Genomic DNA, 19,346 nt, shown 5'->3' with positions numbered 1-19,346 from the left:
CTGTTGAGGGGTGCTTTTTTAGCAATAACAATCAGCCAGGAGCAAACTAACAAGCCTACAAGAGCCTAACTAAGCTTTCCCTATGACAGTCTGCAGCAGCTATCCCTTTACTAATTACTGCAGGCTAGAGATGGGCCGAACGGTTTGCCGGCGAACGGTTCCACGCGAACTTCGGTGGTTCGCGTTCGCGTCCCGCTGGCGAACCTTTGCGGAAGTTCGGTTCGCCCCATAATGCACCTTGAGGGTCAACTTTGACCCTCTACATCACAGTCAGCAGGCCCAGTGTAGCCAATTAGGCTACACTAGCCCCTGGAGCCCCACCCCCCTTATATAAGGCAGGCAGCGGCGGCCATTACGGTCACTCGTGTGCTGCCTGCGTTAGTGAGAGTAGGGCGAGCTGCTGCAGACTGTCTCTCAGGGAAAGATTAGTTAGGCTTAACTTGTTCCTGGCTGGCTGCATACCTGTTCTGTGAACCCACCACTGCATACCTGTACTGTGAACCCACCACTGCATACCTGTTCAGTGAACCTGCCACTGCATACCTGTTCTGTGAACCCATCACTGCATACCTGTTCAGTGAACCTGCCACTGCATACCTGTGCTGTGAACCCACCACTGCATACCTGTTCTGTGAACCCACCACTGCATACCTGTGCTGTGAACCCATCACTGCATACCTGTTCAGTGAACCTGCTACTGCATACCTGTGCTGTGAACCCATCACTGCATACCTGTTCAGTGAACCTGCCACTGCATACCTGTGCTGTGAACCCACCACTGCATACCTGTTCTGTGAACCCACCACTGCATACCTGTTCTGTAAACCCACCACTGCATACCTGTTCAGTGAACCCACCACTGCATACCTGTTGTGTTCAGTGAACCCGCCACTGCATACCTGTTCTGTTCAGTGGACCCGCCACTGTATACCTGTTTAGTGAACCCGCCACTGCATACCTGTTGTGTTCAGTGAACCTGCCACTGCATACCTGTTCTGTAAACCCGCCACTGTATACCTGTTCTGTTCAGTGAACCTGCCACTGTATACCTGTTCAGTGAACCCGCCACTGCATACCTGTTGTGTTCAGTGAACCCGCCACTGTATACCTGTACTGTTCAGTAAACCCGCCACTGCATACCTGTTCAGTGAACCCGCCACTGCATACCTGTTGTGTTCAGTGAACCCGCCACTGCATACCTGTTGTGTTCAGTGAACCCGCCACTGCATACCTGTTGTGTTCAGTGAACCTGCCACTGTATACCTGTACTGTTCAGTGAACCCGCCACTGCATACCTGTTCTGTTCAGTGAACCTGCCACTGTATACCTGTACTGTTCAGTGAACCTGCCACTGCATACCTGTTGTGTTCAGTGAACCCACCACTGCATACCTGTTCAGTGAACCCACCACTGCATACCTGTTGTGTTCAGTGAACCCGCCACTGCATACCTGTTCTGTTCAGTGGACCTGCCACTGTATACCTGTTCAGTGAACCCACCACTGCATACCTGTTGTGTTCAGTGAACCTGCCACTGCATACCTGTTCTGTGAACCCGCCACTGTATACCTGTTCTGTTCAGTGAACCCGCCACTGCATACCTGTTGTGTTCAGTGAACCTGCCACTGTATACCTGTACTGTTCAGTGAACCCGCCACTGCATACCTGTTCAGTGAACCCGCCACTGCATACCTGTTGTGTTCAGTGAACCCGCCACTGCATACCTGTTGTGTTCAGTGAACCCGCCACTGCATACCTGTTGTGTTCAGTGAACCCGCCACTGCATACCTGTTGTGTTCAGTGAACCCACCGCATCAGTGCGCATACCTGTGCAGTTAAGTGAACCCACCTACCTACGTGAGTGCACGCAGTGTGATATATCACTCCGTGCATACCCGATATGGACAAAACAGGTAGAGGAAGAGGTAGTGCCAGAGCCAGAGGAAGGCCACCCGGCAGGTCTGCGCGAGGTCGTGTAAATGTAATTTCGTGTGGACCTGGCCCACAGTACAGTGCTCGGAAGAAGGCACGTCCCATCACCTCCCAAGATTGTCAGGACGTGGTTGAGTATTTAGCGACACAGAACACCTCAACTTGCTCAGCCACCAGCGCTACTACTAGCACCACTTCCGCTGCATTTGACACTTCGCAAGAATTATTTAGTGGTGAAATCACTGATGCACAACCATTGTTGTTACAGCCAGATGATTTTTCACCAGCTCATATGTCTGCGTTACGCGGCAACACTATGGATGTAACGTGTAAGGAGGATGAAGGACCTACTGATGGTGCATGTTTGGATTTTTCTGAGGCAAGCGAAGCTGGGCAGGATGATTACGATGCTAACGATGATAGGGATCCTCTGTATGTTCCCAATAGAGGAGATGAAGAGGGGGACAGTTCAGAGGGGGAGTCAGAGAGTAGTAGGAGGAGAGAAGTTGCTGAAAGAAGCTGGGGCAGCTCTTCGTCAGAAACAGCTGGTGGCAGAGTCCGGCACCATGTATCGCCACCTATGTACAGCCAGCCAACTTGCCCTTCAGCATCAGCTGCTGAGGTCCCCATAGTGCCCACATCCCAGGGTGGCTGAGCGGTGTGGACAATTTTTAATGTGTGTGCCTCAGATCGGACCAAAGCCATCTGTTCGCTCTGCCAACAAAAATTGAGCCGTGGAAAGGCCAACACTCACGTAGGGACAAGTGCCTTACGAAGGCACCTGGAGAAAAGGCACAAACAGCAATGGGATGGCCACCTGAGCAAAAGCAGCAGCAGCACACAAAAGAAAAGTCACCCTCCTTCTCCTCTTTCTCCTTCAGGTGCATCATCTGCTTCTGCCGCTTTCTCCCTTGCACCTTCACAGGCACTCTCCTCCACTCCGCCTCTGCCCTTGAGCGGTTCCTGCTCCTCTGCCCACAGCAGCAGTCAGGTGTCCGTGAAGGAAATGTTTGAGCGGAAGAAGCCAATTTCGGCCAGTCACCCCCTTGCCCGGCGTCTGACAGCTGGCGTGGCGGAACTGTTAGCTCGGCAGCTGTTACCATACCAGCTGGTGGACTCAGAGGCCTTCCGTAAATTTGTGGCCATCGGAACACCGCAGTGGAAGATGCCAGGCCGCACTTATTTTTCGAGAAAGGCCATACCCCAACTGCACCGTGAAGTTGAGAGGCAAATGGTGTCATTTCTTGCGAAGAGCGTTGGGTCAAGGGTACACCTGACCACGGATGCCTGGTCTGCCAAGCACGGGCAGGGCCGCTACATTATGTACACAGCCCATTGGGTGAACCTGGTGGTGAACGATGGCAAGCAGGGCGCAGCGGACCAAATTGTGACACCTCCACGGCTTGCAGGCAGGCCTCCTGCCACCTCCTCTCCTCCTGCTACATGCTCTTCGCTGTCCTCCTCCTCCTTGGCTGAGTGGCAGTTCTCCTCCCCAGCTACACAGCCCCAGCTCCGCAGGGCCTATGCTGCATGCCAGGTACGACGCTGTCACGCCATCTTAGACATGTCTTGTCTCAAAGCGGAGAGTCACACTGGAGCAGCTCTCCTGGCTGCTCTTAAGAAACAGGTGGATGAGTGGCTGACCCCGCACCACCTGGAGATAGGCAACGTGGTGTGCGACAACGGCAGCAATCTGCTTGCCGCTTTGCATATGGGGAAGCTGACACACATACCCTGCATGGCACATGTCATGAATCTAGTTGTTCAAAGATTTGTGGCAAAGTACCCTGGGTTAGCGGATGTCCTGAAGCAGGCCAGGAAGTTCTGTGGGCATTTGAGGCGGTCTTACACAGCCATGGCACGATTTGCAGAAATTCAGCGGAAAAACAACATGCCGGTGAGACGCCTCATTTGCGATAGCCCGACTCGCTGGAATTCGACCCTGCTCATGTTCTCCCGCCTGCTAGAACAGAAGAAAGCCGTCACCCACTACCTCTACAACTACAGTAGAATGAAACAGTCTGGGAAGATGGGGATGTTCTGGCCCGACAACTGGACACTGATGAAAAATGCATGCAGGCTCATGCGGCCGTTTGAGGAGGTGACCAACCTGGTGAGCCGCAGTGAGGGCACCATCAGCGACTTAATTCCCTACGCTTACTTCTTGGAGCGTGCTGTGCGTAGAGTGGCGGATGAAGCTGTGAATGAGCGTGACCAGGAACCGTTACGGCAGGAACAGGCATGGGACCAATTTTCATCAGACCCAGCTGTTTCCTCAACACCTGCGGCAGCACAGAGGGGGGAGGAGGAGGAAGAAGAAGAGAAGTCGTGTGCAGAAGACGAGTCAGACTCAGAGGATGATGAGCAAGGTGTTTCTTTGGGGGAGGAGGAGGAGGAGGAGGAGGGGACGGCGGCAGGAGAACACCCGCAGCAGGCGTCGCAGGGGGCTTGTGCTGCTCAACCTTCCCGTGGTATTGTTCGCGGCTGGGGGGAGGAGGTTGACTTACGTGACGTCATTGAGGAAGAGCAAGAGGAGATGGAGGGTACTGGATCCGACTTTGTGCAGATGTCGTCTTTTATGCTGTCCTGCCTGTTGAGGGACCCCCGTATAAAAAACCTCAAGGGGAATGAGCTGTACTGGGTGGCCACACTACTAGACCCTCGGTACAGGCACAAAGTGGCGGACCTGTTACCAACTCACCGGAAGGTGGAAAGGATGCAGTACATGCAGAACCAGCTGTCAACTATGCTTTACAATGCCTTTAAGGGTGATGTGACAGCACAACGCCAGCAAGGTACCACTGCCACTAATCCTCCTCCCGTGTCAAAGACAGGACGCTCCAGCGATCTCATGGTGATGTCGGACATGCGGACGTTCTTTAGTCCAACGCCTCGCCGTAGCCCTTCCGGATCCACCCTCCACCAACGCCTGGAACGGCAGGTAGCCGACTACCTGGCCTTAAGTGTGGATGTAGACACTGCTGTGAACAGCGATGAGGAACCCTTGAACTACTGGGTGCGCAGGCTTGACCTGTGGCCAGAGCTGTCCCAATTTGCCATCCAACTTCTCTCCTGCCCTGCCGCAAGCATCCTGTCAGAAAGGACCTTCAGCGCAGCTGGAGGCATTGTCACAGAGAAGAGAAGTCGCCTAAATCACAAAAGTGTTAAGTACCTCACCTTTATCAAAATGAATGAGGCATGGATCCCGGAGGGCTGCTGCCCGCCCCAACACTAAGTCAGTCCCCGCACACACAGCATCTCTGCCTGCACGCCGTGTGACTGGCTGCCTGGGCTGCCCCAAGAAGACTAAGTCGCTCCCAGTCCCTCCACACAGCATGTCTGCCTGCAGGCCGCTTGACTACCTTCTCCGCCACCACCAACAGGGTCCGGGACTCCAGGCGGATTGCTGTAATAATTTTTCCGGTGCGTGTACATGACTGCCTAATTTTTCTGGCTGCACTGCGGGCAACTGCAACAACAAAAGAAAAGGCATGTACATGCACCCATTCCCCTTCGTGATCATTACCTTGCCGTGGTGATTGGGCTTGCGTATCACAATGAAGCAATGACCGGCGCCTAGATGAGTGTCTCGGGGGGCACACAAAAGATAATAAGGTCGTTACTTCATTGTGGTCAGACCAAATTTGATCAGCTGGACAGTCACTGTTCTGTCATTCAGCTACATCAGCCAGGCGACCATATGGGCTGTAAAGCCACCAAAACCTGCACTCTCGCCATGGTGCGCACCAGTCCAGCACGGCCATCACTACACAAACAGCTGTTTGCGGTGCGTTACACGGTGAGTTTGGTGTGTCAGTGTGAAGCAGTACCTTAATTACACTACCTGATTGATGTATACACATGCAAGATGTTTTAAAGCACTTTAGGCCTGTCATTTAGCATTCAATGTGATTTCTGCCCTTAAAACGCTGCTTTGCGTCAAATCCAGATTTTTCCCCGGGACTTTTGGCATGTATCCCACTCCGCCATGCCCCCCTCCAGGTGTTAGACCCCTTGAAACATCTTTTCCATCAGTTTTGTGGTCAGCATAATTATTTTTTTTTTCAAAGTTCGCATCCCCATTGAAGTCTATTGCGGTTCGCGAACTTTAACGCGAACCGAACGTTACGCGAAAGTTCGCGAACCCGGTTCGCGAACCTAAAATCAGAGGTTCGGCCCATCTCTACTGCAGGCACACGAGTGAGTCCACTTCCTGACACTGCCTGCCTTTTATAAGGGGGGTGGGGCTACAGGAGGGAGTGTAGCCTAATTGGCTACAATGTGCCTGCTGACTGTGATGTAGAGGGTCAAAGTTGACCCTCATGATGCACTATGGGGGTGAACCAAACTTCCGGAAAAGTTTCCGATTCGACGCGATCGTGAACCACGGAAGTTCGCCGGGAACCGTTCGCCGGCAAACCGTTCGGGCCATCTCTACTTACCTGGGCTAAAGAAAAAAAGAACTGGTTTGTTTCTTCTTTAACATCCATGCCACACCCCATTGAGGCAGTAATCGATGCAAAAGGAGCCCCCCCAAAAAAGTACTGAGTAGATATGTATGATTATATTGTTCAAATGTCCAACATGTAAGGCATAATCATCAAAATTTCCATAAAAGAGAAAGACTGGCAGGCACATACAGGATAAAAACTGACACCACTTTATTGACTTTGCTCTCAAATCACAAATACAAATTCAGCAAGCTGTGAAAGCATCTCTCAAATGTCCCAATAAACTTCATGAGTCGACAAGATCCAAGCAAGAAAGTGTGTAGGGAGCAAAAAGCCATGCCTGTTTTTAGGGCCGTGCGGGGCGTGCCGCCGCCCGGGGCGCTGTTGGGAGGGGGGGGGGGCGCTATAATGGAGGGGGGAGCCAGAGCTGCAGGGAGGGCAGCCCGACCTCTCCCTCCCTACCCTCTCCCGGGCCGCCCTCCGTGCTCCCCCCTCAGATGCAGAGCGAGCAGCCGGGAAGGGCTGTTTACAACTCACCTCCCTGGCTCCAAGCGCTGCTCTCTCGCCGCTGGTCTGTCTCCTCTCTCTGCATAGATGCGGATGCACACGCTGCTTCCGGCTAAACAGGAAGCAGCGTGGCAGCGTGTGTATCCGCATCTATGCAGAGAGAGGAGACAAACAAGCGGCGAGAGAGCAGCGCTTGGAGCCAGGCAGGTGAGTTGTAAACAGCGCTTCCCGGCTGCTCGCTCTGCATCTGAGGGGGGAGCACGGAGGGGGGCCCGGGAGAGGGGAGGGAGGGAGAGGTTGGGCTGCCATCCCCGCGGCTCCGGCTCCCCCCTCCATTATAGGGGACAGCTAGCTATCTAACCTATCCTGGGGGCACCTACCTAATCTAACCTACGGTGGGGGGCAGCTACCTAATCTAATCTACACTGGGGGGCACCTACCTATCTAACCTATACTGGGGGGCACATACCTAATCTAACATACACTGGGGGGCAGCTACCTATCTAACCTACACTGGGGGGCACCTACCTAATCTAACCTACACTGGGGGCAGCTACCTAATCTAACCTATACTGGGGGGCACCTACCTAATCTAACCTACACTGGGGGGCACCTACCTAATCTAACATACACTGGGGGGCAGCTACCTATCTAACCTACACTGGGGGGCACCTACCTAATCTAACCTACACTGGGGGGCACCTACCTAATCTAACCTATACTGGGGGCACCTACCTAATCTAACCTATACTGGGGGGCACCTACCTAATCTAACATACACTGGGGGGCACCTACCTAATCTAACCTACAATGGGGGGCACCAAGGGCGTAGGGCCCGTGGTCGCAGCGGTCGCCTTGGCGACCGGGCCCGGCTCCTGAGGAGGCGGGGGAGGGGCCCAGGGGGCCCATCTCCGTTTGGAGGGCCATGCGCCCGTTCGCGCTGGTAGGAGGGAGCCGCAGCCGCGGGGAGGGCAGCCCGACCTCTTCCTCCCTTCCTCTCCCCGGGGCCCCCCCTCAGATGCAGAGTGAGCGGCTAACGGAAGCGCTATAGGCAGAACTCACCTCCGTCCCTGGTTCCACTCGCCGCTGATCTCCTCTCTGGCTGGCTCTGCATAGATGTTGTTACACACGCAGCTTCCGGCTAAACAGGAAGCTGCGTGTGTAAGCATCTATGCAGAGCCAGCCAGAGAGGAGATCAGCGGCGATTGGAACCAGGGACGGAGGTGAGTTCTGCCTATAGCGCTTCCGTTAGCCGCTTACTCTGCATCTGAGGGGGGGCCCCGGGGAGAGGAAGGGAGGGAGAGGTCGGGCTGCCCTCCCCGCGGCTGCGGCCCCCCCCCTCCATTATGGGGACGGGCAGCTACCTAATCTATCCTGGGGGGCAGCTACCTAATCTATCCTGGGGGGCACCTACCTAATCTAACCTATACTGGGGGGCAGCTACCTAATCTATCCTGGGGGGCACCTACCTAATCTATCCTGGGGGGCAGCTACCTAATCTAACCTAATCCTGGGGGGCAGCTATCTAATCTATCCTGGGGGGCAGCTACCTAATCTATCCTGGGGGGCAGCTACCTAATCTATCCTGGGGGGAAGCTACCTAATCTATCCTGGGGGGCAGCTACCTCATCTAACCTATACTGGGGGGCACCTACCTAATCTATCCTGGGGGCAGCTACCTAATCTATCCTGGGGGGCAGCTACCTAATCTAACCTATACTGGGGGGCAGCTACCTAATCTAACCTATACTAGGGGGCACCGACCTAATCTAATTTATACTGGGGGCACCTACCTATCTAACCTATACTGGGGGCACTTACTTATCTAACCTGTATTGGGGGCACCTAGCTAGCCTATACAGGTGGCAACTAAACTGGCTACCTATATTGGAGGCACCTACCTAACTAACCTATACTGGGGGCACCTACCTATCTAACCTACGCTGGGGGCAACTATTCTGGCTACCTATATTAGAGGCACCCACCTAGCTAACCTGTACTGGGGGCACCTATCTATCTAACTTATACCGGCGGCGCCTGCCTATCTCACCTATACCGGGGGCAACTATACTGGCTTACCTATGCCTGACTACCTATACTGGGGGTACCTATAGCTGGCTATAGGGATTTTGATATGTGTGTGCATCCGTCGGGTGTTGTCGGGGGAGGGGGGCTGTTGTTGCCGGGGGGGGGGGGGGGGGGCCACATCCAGATTCCGCATCGGGGCCCAGAGGTTTGTAGCTACGCCACTGGGGGGCACCTACCTAATCTAACCTACACTGGGGAGCAGTTACCTAATCTAACCTACGCTGGAGGGCAGCTACCTAATCTAACCTACGCTGGGGGGCAGCTACCTATCTAACCTATACTGGGGGGCACCTACCTGATATAACCTACACTGGGGGGCAGCTACCTAATCTAACCTACACTGGGGGGCAGCTACCTATCTAACCTACACTGGGGGGCAGCTACCTATCTAACCTACACTGGGGGACAGCTACCTAATCTAACCTACACTGGGGGGCAGCTACCTATCTAACCTAAACTGGGGCAGCTACCTAATCTAACCTATACTGGGGGGCAGCTACCTATCTAACCTATACTGGGGGCACTTATCTAACCTGTATTGGGGGCACCTACCTAGCTAGCCTATACAGGTGGCCACTATACTGGCTACCTATATTGCAGGCACCTACCTAAACAACCTATACTGGGGGCACCTACCTATCTAACCTATGCTGGGGGCAACTATTCTGGCTACCTATATTAGAGGCACCCATCTAGCTAACCTGTACTGGGGCACCTACCTATCTAACTTATACCGGGGGCGCCTGCCTATCTAACCTATACTGGGGGCAACTATACTGGCTACCTATACTGGAGGCACCTACCTGGCTAACCTATAGCGGGGGCAACTATACTGGCTCACCTATGCCTGGCTACCTATACTGGGGGGACCTATACTAAGTGCAACTAGACCTGGCTAACCTATACTGCGGTCACCCATACCTTGCTCGGGGGGGGGAGGCACAATTTTTACAACCTCGCCCTGGGTGCATTTTAGCCTAGAAACTGCAGTGCAGGTGATACTTGCATGACCAAGGTAAAGTGGTGGCCGATCTGGATTTGATTGGAAGCAGAGTTGCGCTAAGGGACCTCCGGGACTGATGCCCTAACAGCCGTTTTGCCCTTCCCCATATGGGGCCTCATCAGAGGGACTTTCTGCAAGTCATCCAGGTCCTGCTGTGTGGGTGTCCCACGGGAACCGATATCCCGCTTGCGTATAGCGCAATAATCATCAAAATAACAACAAATAAAAGCTTGCAATATCTCACTTTGCATGTAATGAGTCTATTTCACATATTAGTTTGCCCTTTTAAGTTGAATTACTGAAATGAATGAACTTTTGCACAATATTTTAATTTTTCTAATTTCACTTGTATATCAGTAAAATTACTGATAGTGTACTGTTAGGCACGGCTAATACCAATAAAAGAATATTATTCTTAACCAGGCATGGTTGAACACCATTAAAAATCAGACGTTAAATGGCAGGCGAATGTCAAAAAGTTTCCGGGCCCTTTCACATTGGGGAGGTGTGGTAAATTTACTGCACCCCACCGCAGCCTAATAATAATCTATGGGGTGGTTCATATGCTGCACCGGTAACTGCCCTATCTAACACACAGACATACCCACACTGCAGCAACCTGCAAGCAATCTGTGTCAGACCAGAAGTCATGTAAGTCTATGGTAACGCGCGTGTATTTATTTAAAAAGCCCACTGCATCCTCAATTTCTTTAAAAAAGTGTACAAAGTGTACAAAATTTCAGACAGTGGCACGGCAGAGGGAGATAAAAAAAATGCATATGTTTTTCATGCATAAATGCCAAAAATCACATATAGTTTCTAGAGTTTTCAAATTAAGGTCTTTCGAATGGCCGCCATGTTTACCTGCCTAGAAATTGTTATGAGCAACCACTAAGTGAAATGCTTGAAAAATGTTGCATTTATCTGCCTATGCATTTTAATTTTATCCACTGTATGTAATCTTCAGATTTCAATATTTCTACTTTAATGACACGTTAGTTGCAGACACTGTAGCATAGGTCTGGAAAAAGGTTGCATGTGGCAGCCTAAACTATTGTAATTGCATCCACAGTAGCAAAGGCCTGAAATATCAGGTATTCCATATTATAGTTATTTTTTTATATAATTTTAATTACATATAATCTTTACACTTTGGATTACTCCATTTAAATGACACGCTACTTGCAGGCACTAAAGCATAGGCCTGGAAAAAGATGGCATGCAGCAGCTTAAACCATTGTGGTTGCATCCAATGTAACAGAGGCCTGAAATATCAAGCATTGTATATTAGGTTATTATTATACGTTTTAAATTTTCAATATTTTTTTAAATAACTGTCATGCATCAACCTGACAATTTGTAATAATTCAAGTTGGACCATAATGTGACATACTGGGTGGTGGTGGTTCAGGATAGCTCTTCCTTTGGCTAGGGTGGACATGAGGCCTGCTAGTGGTGCTCAAATACCCCTTTTTAAAATTTGAGTTTGGTCGAATTCGAATAGTAAATTATTCGAGGTCAGTCGAATATTCGAGTCAAATAATTTTTACTATTCGATTCGACCTCGGACTTCGAGCTGACTATTCGAGTCGGTATTCGAGCTCATTATTCGAGCTGACTATTCGAATTGGCCTTAAATAGCTTCCAACACTCGTTTTGAGGGTGAATGATGCAAGAAACATCTTTTTTTCCAAGTAACAACAGCAAGTGATTATGTGGGGATGTTCCTTTAAAAAAAAAAAGGTGGAAAGAGAAGTTGTGTCCAGAATTTTGTTCAGTACTGTATATACTTCTTCTTCTTCTTCTTCTTCTTTATCTTCTATATCTTCTTCTTCTATATCTTCTTCTATATCTTCTTCTTCTTCTTCTATATTGTCTTCTTCTTTTTCTTCTTCTTCATCTTCTTCTTCTTCATCTTCTAATCTTCATCTTCTTCTTCTTCTTCATCTTCTTCATCTTCATCTTCTTCTTCTTCATCTTCTTCTTCTTCTTCATCTTCTTCTTCTTCATCTTCATCTTCATCTTCTTCTTCTTCTTCTTCATCTTCTTCTTCATCTTCTTCATCTTCTTCATCTTCTTCATCTTCTTCTTCTTCATCTTCTTCTTCTTCTTCCTCTTCTTCTTCATCTTCTTCATCTTCTTCATCTTCTTCATCTTCTTCTTCATCTTCTTCTTCTTCTTCATCATCTTCTTCATCTTCTTCTTCATCTTCTTCATCTTCTTCATCTTCTTCTTCTTCCTCTTCTTCTTCTTCTCCTTCTTTTTCTATATCGTCTTCTTCTTCTTCACTTATTTCTCTTTCCATTTTTTTTTTAAAGAAATGCAGCTATTTTTGAGCGTAACAAATAGCTGGTGGGCGCACGCATGTTGGAAGCGCCATTGTATGTGCTCCCTGGCAGTGGAAACACACAGACAGCAGGAGGTAAATTCAGCAGCAGGAGAAGGAGGATGAGTGTGTGGCAGCAGGCAGTCAATGAGGCAGGCAGCGTGACATAATAGCCCTGGTACCTAGCGGTGATACCAGGGCTGTAAATAAACACAATAGGAGGTCCCAGACAGCGGTCGTGCAGCCCACATCGTGTCCAATACACAACTGGGACAACACAGTTTTCAACCCGGGCACCTCAGAAAAATTAAACCTTTTTTTTTTAATGGTTTTTTGGTTTTGGTTTTACAACCAATTACACAGATATAGCTATTATTTGACGTAATAGCTGGTGGCAGAGTGGCAGCAGAAGGTAATTCTGTGTACCCTGGCAGTGGGAAACACAGACAGACAGCAGCAGCAGCAGGAGGAGGAATGGAGGAGGAGCAGTGTGAGTGTGGCAGCAGGTAGGCAGCGTGACATAATAGCCCTGGTACCTAGCGGTGATACCAGGGCTGTAAATAAACACAACAGGAGGTCCCAGACAGCGGTCGTGCAGCCCACATCGTGTCCAATACACAACTGGGACAACACAGTTTTCAACCCGGGCACCTCAGAAAAATTAAACCTTTTTTTTTGTAATGGTTTTGTAGTGTTGGTTTTACAACCAATTACACAGATATAGCTATTTTTTGACGTAATAGCTGGTGGCAGAGTGGCAGCAGAAGGTAAATCTGTGTACCCTGGCAGTGGGAAACACAGACAGACAGCAGCAGCAGCAGGAGGAATGGAGGAGTAATGTGAGCAGCTATTGTTTGACGTAATAGCTGGTGGCAGACTGGCAGCAGAAGGTAATTCTGTGTACCCTGGCAGTGGGAAACACAGACAGACAGCAGCATCAGCAGGAGGAATGGAGGAGTAGTGTGAGTGTGGCAGCAGGTAGGCAGCGTGACATAATAGCCCTGGTACCTAGCGGTGATACCAGGCCGTAAATAAACACAACAGGAGGTCCCAGACAGCGGTCGTGCATCCCACATCGTGTCCAATACACAACTGGGACAACACAGTTTTCAACCCGGGCACCTCAGAAAAATTAAACCTTTTTTTTTTTAATGGTTTTTTGGTTTTGGTTTTACAACCAATTACACAGATATAGCTATTATTTGACGTAATAGCTGGTGGCAGAGTGGCAGCAGAAGGTAATTCTGTGTACCCTGGCAGTGGGAAACACAGACAGACAGCAGCAGCAGCAGGAGGAGGAATGGAGGAGGAGCAGTGTGAGTGTGGCAGCAGGTAGGCAGCGTGACATAATAGCCCTGGTACCTAGCGGTGATACCAGGTCTGTACATAAACACAACAGGAGGTCCCAGACAGCGGTCGTGCAGCCCACATCGTGTCCAATACACAACTGGGACAACACAGTTTTCAACCCGGGCACCTCAGAAAAATTAAACCTTTTTTTTTGTAATGGTTTTGTAGTGTTGGTTTTACAACCAATTACACAGATATAGCTATTTTTTGACGTAATAGCTGGTGGCAGAGTGGCAGCAGAAGGTAAATCTGTGTACCCTGGCAGTGGGAAACACAGACAGACAGCAGCAGCAGCAGGAGGAATGGAGGAGTAATGTGAGCAGCTATTGTTTGACGTAATAGCTGGTGGCAGACTGGCAGCAGAAGGTAATTCTGTGTACCCTGGCAGTGGGAAACACAGACAGACAGCAGCATCAGCAGGAGGAATGGAGGAGTAGTGTGAGTGTGGCAGCAGGTAGGCAGCGTGACATAATAGCCCTGGTACCTAGCGGTGATACCAGGCCGTAAATAAACACAACAGGAGGTCCCAGACAGCGGTCGTGCAGCCCACATCGTGTCCAATACACAACTGGGACAACACAGTTTTCAACCCGGGCACCTCAGAAAAATTAAACCTTTTTTTTTGTAATGGTTTTGTAGTGTTGGTTTTACAACCAATTACACAGATATAGCTATTTTTTGACGTAATAGCTGGTGGCAGAGTGGCAGCAGAAGGTAAATCTGTGTACCCTGGCAGTGGGAAACACAGACAGACAGCAGCAGCAGCAGGAGGAATGGAGGAGTAATGTGAGCAGCTATTGTTTGACGTAATAGCTGGTGGCAGACTGGCAGCAGAAGGTAATTCTGTGTACCCTGGCAGTGGGAAACACAGACAGACAGCAGCATCAGCAGGAGGAATGGAGGAGTAGTGTGAGTGTGGCAGCAGGTAGGCAGCGTGACATAATAGCCCTGGTACCTAGCGGTGATACCAGGCCGTAAATAAACACAACAGGAGGTCCCAGACAGCGGTCGTGCAGCCCACATCGTGTCCAATACACAACTGGGACAACACAGTTTTCAACCCGGGCACCTCAGAAAAATTAAACCTTTTTTTTTGTAATGGTTTTGTAGTGTTGGTTTTACAACCAATTACACAGATATAGCTATTTTTTGACGTAATAGCTGGTGGCAGAGTGGCAGCAGAAGGTAAATCTGTGTACCCTGGCAGTGGGAAACACAGACAGACAGCAGCAGCAGCAGGAGGAGGAATGGAGGAGGAGCAGTGTGAGTGTGGCAGCAGGTAGGCAGCGTGACATAATAGCCCTGGTACCTAGCGGTGATACCAGGTCTGTACATAAACACAACAGGAGGTCCCAGACAGCGGTCGTGCAGCCCACATCGTGTCCAATATACAACTGGGACAACACAGTTTTCAACCCGGGCACCTCAGAAAAATGAAACCTTTTTTTTTGTAATGGTTTTGTAGTGTTGGTTTTACAACCAATTACACAGATATAGCTATTTTTTGACGTAATAGCTGGTGGCAGAGTGGCAGCAGAAGGTAAATCTGTGTACCCTGGCAGTGGGAAACACAGACAGACAGCAGCAGCAGCAGGAGGAATGGAGGAGTAATGTGAGCAGCTATTGTTTGACGTAATAGCTGGTGGCAGACTGGCAGCAGAAGGTAATTCTGTGTACCCTGGCAGTGGGAAACACAGACAGACAGCGGCATCAGCAGGAGGAATGGAGGAGTAGTGTGAGTGTGGCAGCAGGTAGGCAGCGTGACATAATAGCCCTGGTACCTAGCGGTGATACCAGGCCGTAAATAAACACAACAGGAGGTCCCAGACAGCGGTCGTGCAGCCCACATCGTGTCCAATACACAACTGGGACAACACAGTTTTCAACCCGGGCACCTCAGAAAAATTAAACCTTTTTTTTTGTAATGGTTTTGTAGTGTTGGTTTTACAACCAATTACACAGATATAGCTATTTTTTGACGTAATAGCTGGTGGCAGAGTGGCAGCAGAAGGTAAATCTGTGTACCCTGGCAGTGGGAAACACAGACAGACAGCAGCAGCAGCAGGAGGAATGGAGGAGTAATGTGAGCAGCTATTGTTTGACGTAATAGCTGGTGACAGACTGGCAGCAGAAGGTTATTCTGTGTACCCTGGCAGTGGGAAACACAGACAGACAGCAGCATCAGCAGGAGGAATGGAGGAGTAGTGTGAGTGTGGCAGCAGGTAGGCAGCGTGACATAATAGCCCTGGTACCTAGCGGTGATACCAGGCCGTAAATAAACACAACAGGAGGTCCCAGACAGCGGTCGTGCAGCCCACATCGTGTCCAATACACAACTGGGACAACACAGTTTTCAACCCGGGCACCTCAGAAAAATTAAACCTTTTTTTTTTTAATGTTTTTTTGGTTTTGGTTTTACAACCAATTACGCAGATATAGCTATTATTTGACGTAATAGCTGGTGGCAGAGTGGCAGCAGAAGGTAATTCTGTGTACCCTGGCAGTGGGAAACACAGACAGACAGCAGAAGGGCAGTACACAGCAGCCCACTGTAGGTGTAAAATGTGTGGCTGCAGGCGACGTAATAGTCAAAGTGAACCAGGCTGGCTTAGTGAGCAGGAGCCAGGAGGTGGTAAAGGGTGGTAAGGCACATTAACGATGGTTCTTAGCCAGTTCATGTCCCCCTCTCGCCGACAACAGGGGCCAGGAACTCGCCTTCCACCCACGCCTGGTTCATCTTCAGAAACGTTAGTCTGTCCACAGACTTGTGAGACAGACGTGAGCGTTTCTCGGTGACCACGCCACCAGCTGCACTGAAGCAGCGCTCGGACAGCACGCTGGAAGGGGGGCAGGACAGCACTTCCAGGGCGTACTGCGTCAGCTCGCTCCAGATCTCCAGGCGCTTGACCCAATACTCCATGGGATCAACAGGGGCATCGCTGTCAAGCCCGCTGTAGGACCCCATGTAGTCAGCCACCATGCGGGTCAGGCGCTGGCTGTGACCGGTGGAGGATGCTGCTGCATGCACCTCCTCTCTAGTCACTGCTGCCGGAGCCTCTACAGTCCTTTAGAGCTCGTGGCTGAGAGACAGCAGGTCTGTGGGGCGCTTGCTGCTGGATGCAGGCACCTGCTGCTGCCTCTGTGCTGGCTGCTGGACAGTGGGGGTGGAAGGCTGGGGGAAGGCTTCCTCCAAGCGCTCAACAAGGGCCTGCTGCAAGCTCCTTATTTGTTGCGCTGGGTCTCCTCCTGCAGGCGGCAGGAACTGGCTCAACTTCCCCTTGAGGCGTGGGTCCAACATCATGCTGATCCAGATGTCCTCCCTCTGCTTCATCTGGATCACCCTGGGGTCCCTGCGCAGGCACGTCAGCATGTGCGCTGCCATTGGGAAGAGGCGGGCCACGTCTGCTGGCACATCGACGGCAGTGCTGCTGTCCTCATCCTCCTCCTCTGCCTCGTCAGCCTCATCCTCTCTCCACCCCCGCACCAACTCAGCTGCACTGTGCTGCTCCCCCTCATCAGCAGCAAGGTCAGGGACCTCCACCAAGTCCTCCTCCTCCTCCCCCTCAGAGGTGGACTGTGCAGCTGCTTGCCGCTCCTGCTGGTCCAAGGCTGCCGCTCCCTGTTCCAGCAAAGCATCGAGGGCCCTGTTCAGCAGACAAACCAGGGGCACCCACTCGCAGACCATAGCATGGTCCCTGCTCACCATGTTAGTGGCCTGCAGAAAGGGAGCCAGCACTAAGCACACCTGCTGCATGTGCCTCCAGTCATCATCGGGGACGATGGACGGGATGTTGCTGGTCTTGTCCCTTCTCTGAGCGGCGGAAACAGTGGCCAGGGCAAGGTACTGTTTGACAGCGCGCTTCTGTTCAACCAGACGCTCCAACATCGCCAGGGTGGAGTTCCAGCGAGTCGGAACGTCAAGGATCAGCCGATGGCGTGGCAGATCCAGCTCCTTTTGCACGTCTTCCAGGCTCGCACAGGCTGCAGCCGAGCGCCGGAAGTGACGCACAACGTTCCTTGCCGTTTCCAGCAGTTCGCCCATCCCCTGGTAGGTGCGCAAGAACTTCTGCACCACCAGGTTCAGCACGTGGGCAAGACAGGGGATGTGGGTCAGGTTTCCCCTGTCTATTGCGGCAACCAGATTGGCCCCATTGTCGGCCACCACCTCTCCGACTCTGAGGCCTCTGGGGGTCAGCCAAATCCTCTCCTGCTCCTGGAGTTTGGCCAACACATGGGTTGCCGTCAGCTTGGTCTTCCCAAGGCTGACCAAGTGCAGCAGCGCTTGGCAGTGGCGGGCCTTCACGCTGCTGCTGAGGCGGGGGGTTTGGCCAGGTGTGCCGGAGGATGGCAGAGGATCGGAGGAACCTGCTGCAGTTCCCCTGACCCTGCGGGGTGGCACCACCCACTGTGTTGCTGCTGCTGCTGTGCCCGCTGCTGCTCTCCCATCCTCACCCCCTTCCACCAAGCTGACCCAGTGGACAGTGAAGGACAGGTAGCGGCCTGTCCCGAAGCGGCTGCTCCAGGAGTCCATGGTGACGTGGACCCTTTCACCAACCGCGTGCTCCAGCCCTCGCTCCACATTGGCCATCACAAAGTGGTGCAGTGCAGGAATGGCCTTGCGGGAGAAAAAGTGTCTGCTGGGGAGCTGCCAGTCTGGGGCTGCGCAAGCAAGCAGCGCACGAATGTCGCTCCCCTCCTGCACGAGCGTGTACGGCAGGAGTTGGGAGCACATGGCCCGTGCCAGCAAGCCGTTCAGCTGCCGCACGCGACGGCTGCTGGGAGGCAGAGCCCTAACCACCCCCTGGAAGGACTCGCTCAAAAGGCTCTGGCGTGGCCTTTTGCTGGCACGGGAATCAGCAGACACAGCGGAGGAGGCCACTGAGGACTGGCTGCCAGAACAGGCCTCAGTGTCGGCGGCAGGAGTTGCAGAGGGGGGAGGAGCAGTGCGTTTCCGCACTCCTGCTGGTGCTGCTGGAGGAGCAGGAGGGCGGGTGGCTGCTGTTGCTGCTGCTGCTGCTGCTGAAGGCTGTGCAGTGATGGGTGTGGTGCCACTGCCAGCACCAGATGCCTTCAGCCTCTGGAACTCCTCATGCTGGTGGAAATGTTTCGCAGCAAGGTGGTTGATGAGCGAGCTGGTGCTGAACTTTAAGGGGTCTGCACCTCTGCTCAACTTCCGCTGACAGTGGTTGCAAGTGGCGTACTTGCTGTATACAGTGGGCATGGTGAAATATCGCCAGATTGGTGACAGAAACATCCCCCTACGGCATGGAAGCGCTGCTGCCTGTCTCCCTGTGGTGGTTGGGGGGGGGGCTTGGGTGCGGCTGGTGGTGGTACTGGCAGATGCTGCTGCTGCTGCTGCTGAGCCTGAGACACCAGCAGGCTGTGGAACCTGCCTACTGCTGCCAATGCTTGCAATGATGCGCCTCCTTGCAAGGCCCACAAGCGCATCCTCCTCCTCCTCCTCAGAGCTGCTGAGGACGAAATCCCCTGGAGGTGGTGGCACCCAGTCTCTGTCTGTCACCGGGTCATCATCATCCTCCCCCTCCTGAAACATGTCCTGCTGGGATGATGACCCCCCAAACTCCTCTCCTGATGCATGGATGGGCTGCTTGACTGTCGCCACAGTCTTGCTGTCCAATCCCTCATCCCCCAAAGTGCCCATCAGCATCTCCTCCTCAAGATCGCCAACA

Source organism: Hyperolius riggenbachi, chromosome 5 (genome assembly GCF_040937935.1).
Source record: "Hyperolius riggenbachi isolate aHypRig1 chromosome 5, aHypRig1.pri, whole genome shotgun sequence".
NCBI classification, from domain to species: domain Eukaryota; kingdom Metazoa; phylum Chordata; class Amphibia; order Anura; family Hyperoliidae; genus Hyperolius; species Hyperolius riggenbachi.
The sequence above is the reverse complement of the archived record's forward strand: the minus strand, read 5'-3'. Positions refer to the sequence as shown.